This window comes from Lithobates pipiens, unplaced genomic scaffold, assembly GCF_037356315.1.
Source record: "Lithobates pipiens isolate NorthernLeopardFrog02 unplaced genomic scaffold, aLitPip1_a1.2 Scaffold_25, whole genome shotgun sequence".
NCBI classification, from domain to species: Eukaryota; Metazoa; Chordata; class Amphibia; order Anura; family Ranidae; genus Lithobates; species Lithobates pipiens.
The window spans coordinates 97,440,858-97,446,984 of NW_027507787.1; positions in this window are offsets into that span (position 1 = coordinate 97,440,858).

Sequence of the window (6,127 nt, forward strand, 5' to 3'; positions counted from 1 at the left end):
GTGGGAGGAGAGGTACAGAGATGATCAAGGTCTCTCTCAAAATCTTTAAACTATGTCAGGTATTGGTGCCTGAGGCCCAACCTACGATCTCACCCAATCAACCCATATGGAATAATCCTTTGTTTCCAAACTTCCATGATTTACCTGATGCAGGCAGATGGGCGGAGAAGGGCTTAAAATACGTTCACCAACTGTATGAGGAAGGTGTCTTTAAAACATTCCCCACGTTGCGACAGGAGCTTGGGTATACCTGAGAGCTGGAGATTTAGATACCTACAACTAAAACATGCCTCTAACTCCCAACTGGGACTTAAAGAGGAGGGCCGGTTATACAAAAAAAAAAAAAAAAAAAGTCAGCAGCTGCAAACACTGCAGCTGCTGACTTAATCAACACACTCACCTGTCCAGGGTGCCCGCGATGTCGGCCGCCCGAGGCCGACCCATCCCTCGGCTCTCGGGTCCCGGCGCCGCCATTCCTTGTAAGGGAAACAGGCAGTGGAGTCTTACGGCTTCACTGCCCGTTTCCTACTGCGCATGCGCGAGTCCCGCAGCTACTGCGCATGCGCGAGTCCCGCAGTGCTTTCTGAATGGGACGTGCTGTGTTCTGGAACACACAGTTCCCAGAACACAGCGCGACCCATTACCCAGAAGACGCCACGACGAAGACAGAAGATCTCCGCGGAGGAGGAAGAGGAAGATTAGGAGAAAGTGCCTAGCAACAGGCATTTCTGGTAAGTAAAAAAAAAAAAAAATTTTTCATTTTTTTTTTTTTTTATATTTTTTTGTAATTTTTAATATTTTTTTTGTTTTCAGGGTGGCCCTCCACTTTAAGAATGTCTCTTTTCAGAACTCTCTAAAACTGGTTTTCACTTATTATAAGGTGCTGAATGAACCTAGGGCTACTCGATTACAAATCCTGAAACAACACTGGAGGAGGGATATACCTGATCTCTCAGAGGATAACTGGGAAGAACTCCTTGATACATATTTTAGCACTGCTATCTCCGCCAGGGATAGAATGATACAGTTATGTATTTTTCACAGGATAGATTACACCCCCCTGCGACTTTTTTGAATGCGGAAAATACCTAGTCCATGTGTCATAAGTGTGGTAGAGGGGAAGGAAACTTACTACATATGCTATGGGACTGTGAGAAAATAAGACCGTTTTGGTCCCAAGTGACTCACTTTGTTGCGGTCACGTTTGACCTGCCAAATATATGTAGTCCTAAATGGTGTCTCCTCTCAGTTTTTGAAGAGGTGGAACTTAGCAGTTACCGCAAACAGTTCCTGCAATTTCTATTATATTATGCTAGGAAGTCTATACTTCTACAATGGACACAAACAGCAATGATCTCCTGGAAAGCATTGATTAATCAGGATATACCAGTGTACAAAATAACATACGAGACAAGGGGAAGGACAGGGAAGTTTCTTAAAATATGGGGAGACTGGCTGGATAGGGTAGAGACGTGTGAAACTCCTGAACTTTGAACCTGACCTTCACGAGAGTAATACTATAGAGCAGTGATGGCGAACCTTGGCACCCCAGATGTTTTGGAACTACATTTCCCATGATGCTTCTGCTCTTTGCAGTATAGTTGAGCATCATGGGAAATGTAGTTCCGAAACATCTGGGGTGCCAAGGTTCGCCATCACTGCTATAGAGGCTCTCTTGGGCCTATGGAAATGGATCTGAGCTTAGAATTAATGACAGACTGATTATCCAGCATATGCGTACAGAAGTTTGATTGCTTATTATTGTTTGGGGAATAGGGGGAGGGAGGGGGGAGAAAAGTACACACTTATTGTATAAATAAAGAACAGGGAAAATAAGATTGAAAGAAATGGTGTTCGGAAAAGTAACTTTAATGAAAACATGTTTATGACATGGTAATATTCTACATTATGATGTAAAATGTCTGTTGTATATTGCCTGCCTGTAATGATTGTTGATAATAAAAAAGAAGTTTAAAAAAAAAAAAAAAAAAAGAATTTCAAGAACTGCAAGAAGTCAGGCTGATTTGGAGGGAGGGATTTGGAGCTGTATGTCAATCAAGTACAAGTGCATAGCCCAGTATTGTCCTCTTCACAGGCAATGGGGTCTGGAGGAAGTATGGAGACAGCACATAAAGGACCTCCCCAATCCAGCAGTGAATTTATTCTGATTAGCCATAACTTTATGACCACTCAACTAATATTGAGTAGATCCCCCTTATGCCACCAAAACAGCCCTGACCAATTGGCGCATGGATGCCACTAGACCACTGAAGGTATGCTGGGTCATCTGGCACCAAGCCATCTGCAGCAGATCCTTTAATGCCACGTACACACGAAATTTTGGTCAGAAAAGGCTCTGATGGTTTTCCCGGTGGAATTCCGATGGGATTTCGTTCAAGCTGTCTTGCGTACACGCGGTCACACCAAATTCTGATCGTCAAGAATGCAGTGACGTATAATGCATACGACGGGACTAGAAAAAGGAAGTTCCATACCCAGTAGCCAATAGCTTCCATAGTAGTTGAATCTGAGCATGCGTGAGTTTTTGCACGTCAGAATTGCATACACACAAACCCATTTTCGGATAAGAACTTTCTCTGACCGGAAAATTGAGAACATGCTCTCAATCGTTTGCTGGCTGAAATTCAACCTGCAAAATTCCAATGGAGCATTCACATGATCACATTTTCTGACCAAAAGCTCTCATCGGTCTTTTGCTGGCCAAATTTCCAATCGTCTGTATGGGGCATAAGTCCTGCAAGTTGAAAGGTGGGGCCTCCATGGATTGGACTTGTTTTTCTCGCACATCCCACAGATGCTCGATGGACTGAGATTACTGATGTTGCGCAAACCATTCTTGAACCAGTTTTGCAGTGTGAAATGAGTGCTTTATACTGGTGAAAGAGGCCACTGCTATTGGGGAGTACTTTCCATGAACGGGCATACTTGGTGACCAACAATGTTTAGGTAAGTGATATGTATCAAAGTAAAATCTACATCAGGGATATGCAATTAGCGGACCTCCAGCTGTTGCAGAACTACAATTCCCATGAGGCATAGCAAGACTCTTAGAGCCACAAGTATGGGAGGCAGAGGCATGATGGGACTTGTAGTTTAGCAACAGCTGGAGGTCCGCTAATTGCATATCCCTGATCTACATGAATGGCAGGACCAAGGTTTTCCCAGCTGAACATTGCCCAAAGCGTCACACTGCCTCTGCCAGCTTGCCATACTTCATCCTGGTGCTCTCTCTTCCCCAGCAAAACACATGCACCTAGCCATCCACATAACGTAAAAGAAAATGTGATTTATTAGATTATGCCACCTTCTTCCATTGCTCTGTGGTCCAGTTCTGATGCTCATGTGCCCTTTGTAGGAGCTTTTGGCTGTGGACATGGGTCACATGGGCACTGACTGGTCTGCGGCTACACAGTCCCATACACAAACAATGCCCATTTATTTTTTCTGCTTTCAACACCTCAGATTTGGTGACTTGTTTGCTGCCTAACATATCTCATTCAGATGCCATTGTAATGAGATAATCTGTTATTCCCTTAACCTGTAAATGGTCATAAAGTTATAACTGATCAGTGTATAATCTATTGCCCATGAAGGAGATGGATTGGTAACAATGGAAACTGCAGATCTGCAAGCTCTCAATAGTGCTGCTGTCCTTTGGTATAGATCACAGGACAATGTTGTTAAAAAATCACTTCCATTTCAATGTGTGTTTAGCTTTATGGTTGGAGTTATTTTTGTATTCTTCTCTGGATAAAAGGGTTCTGTGGCACTGATACATCACTTACAGGACTAAGTCCTCTTTTGAAAATACAAAGTTCATATACTGTATAGTTATATAACTATGAAGGAACTGTAGATACATATCTAACCAGTAGATGGTGTTGCATACTAACAACATAATGGAAATACCTGAAAGTGATAATCCTGAGCTGCTATGGTATTGAGACATAGTCCTTGCATTTTCCTGTGTAGTAGTGTATTGTAGACATAATAGCTGCACTTTATTTCACAGGATCAGCTTTCTTTATAGAGGTTTAGCTGTGGAAGTTGTCTGCTATGTCAGTAGAATATTAGTTGACTAGAGCCTCCCTTGAGGACTGTACTTTTCTAAGCGCAGAACTACATAGTTTGAGTATCAATTCTGAGCCTGCAGACTGGCTCCATTTTATAGAAGTACAAAGCACACACATAAGTTATTTTAAAAGGTTTTATTGTAATGATGTTCCTGGTGTGTTTTGGTCGCACATCATATAGCAGCATTGCAAAAATATTTCACAAATTATAGGGAAGCTCCACCCAGAACTAAAATGCAATTTTCAGCCAAGTATGTTGAGTAATATTTAATTCTGTAGGGTTGTTCTGGCACCTTTTGTGGAATAGACAAGTCAATGGTGCTTTACATTTTAAGGATGGTCACTTGTAAAATATTGAATTATAAATTTAGTTTGATGTAAGCTGTGCATTTTTTACTTTTTTTTCCTTTTATTTAAAAAATAAGATAAAAATTCTATATATATTCTGAGTTACCCCTTTGCATAGAAGTGACTTACCTTTTGGCCTACAGTGTCTCTATATACCTCCTATTTTATTCATGGCTTCTGTCTGATCTTCCTCATTTCTGCAAATCTATCCTGAACCAGCTGAATTTCGATCCATCTATGGTAGAGGTCGACCGATATGGGTTTTTCTCTGGCCGATGCCGACATTTAGAAATCATGGCGGCCGATAGCCGATATATGATGCCGATTTTTTTGGGGCCGATATGTTAGGCCGATTTTATTTTATTTCTTTATTTTTTTTATATATTATTATTTTTTTTTTAATCCCCCCTTGATCTAACACACCTTTCCCACTGGGGCGTTTTTCAGGCGCTTTTGGGCTAAAAATAGCGCCTGTAAAGTGCCTGCAAAACGTCTCCCCTGCAGTCTGTGTGAAAGACAGAGTGCTTTCACACTGAGGCGATGCGCTGGCAGGATCTTAAAAAAAAGTCCTGCAAGCAGCACGTTTGGAGTGGTGTATACCGCTCCTCCACCACTCCTGCCCATTGATATGAATGGGCACCACTGCCGAAGCGCATGCAATGCGATTTGGCAGCAGTGCTTCATGGGCGCATTTAACCTCTTCCTTGGCCGCTAGCTGGGTTATATGTGCCCCACTAGCAGCCAAATAGCACCGCTAAAATTATGGTAAAGAGCCGCTAAAACTTGCGTTTTACCATCAACGCCTGCCCGCTCCAGTGTGAAAGCAGTCTTCATAAGTGATACAGAAAATTTCTTACATTTAAACATTTATTAAACAAAACAAACCTCCAATCAGTTTACTTGTATGTATGATTTAGATAAAAAAAAAATAAAAAAAAAACCTATGTATTAAATAAAAACAGGTAGTCAAAACTTTTGGACAAAAAAAAATAAAAAAACATGGGCTAACTTTACTGTTTTTATTTTATTTTTATTTTTTAAATAGTGTATTTTTTTCCCAAAAAAATGCATTTGAAAGACCTCTGTGCAAATGCCATGTGACATAAAATATTGCAACAACCGCTATTTTATTCCCTAGGATCTCTGCTAAAAAAATATATATAATTTTTGGGGGGTCTAAGTGATTTTCTGGCAGAAAATACAGGATTTTTACTTGTAAGCAACAAAGTGTCAGAAAAGATTTAGTCTTTAAATGGTTAAACTGAGAACTTCTACACAGAGATGACTTCATTCATTCAGAAGTGTAAACATTGTATCATTTTGTTCTTTTCTTGGCAGACTGCCCAGAGAGGAGCAAAGACGTTTTTATGACGACTCAGGCAACTTACAATGACTTCTATACAGAAGTCATTTCAAAGTCCTAAATCGGCTTTTTATCAGCACAATCGGCCGATGCCGATTAATTAAAAAACGGCAAATATCGGCCGATATATCCATCGACCTCTAATCTATGGTCTAACAATCAAGTCGGTGAAAACTGGTAAGTGAAGTCTAAACTACAGCAGATGTTCCCAACCTGAATTAAATTAACCAATCCAAGGATATTTCAGGAACAGATAACGAGAGGTCAGAAATCCACATTTCTACCATGCTGGAACTGAAGAATAGTGAGGCAGAGGTACGTG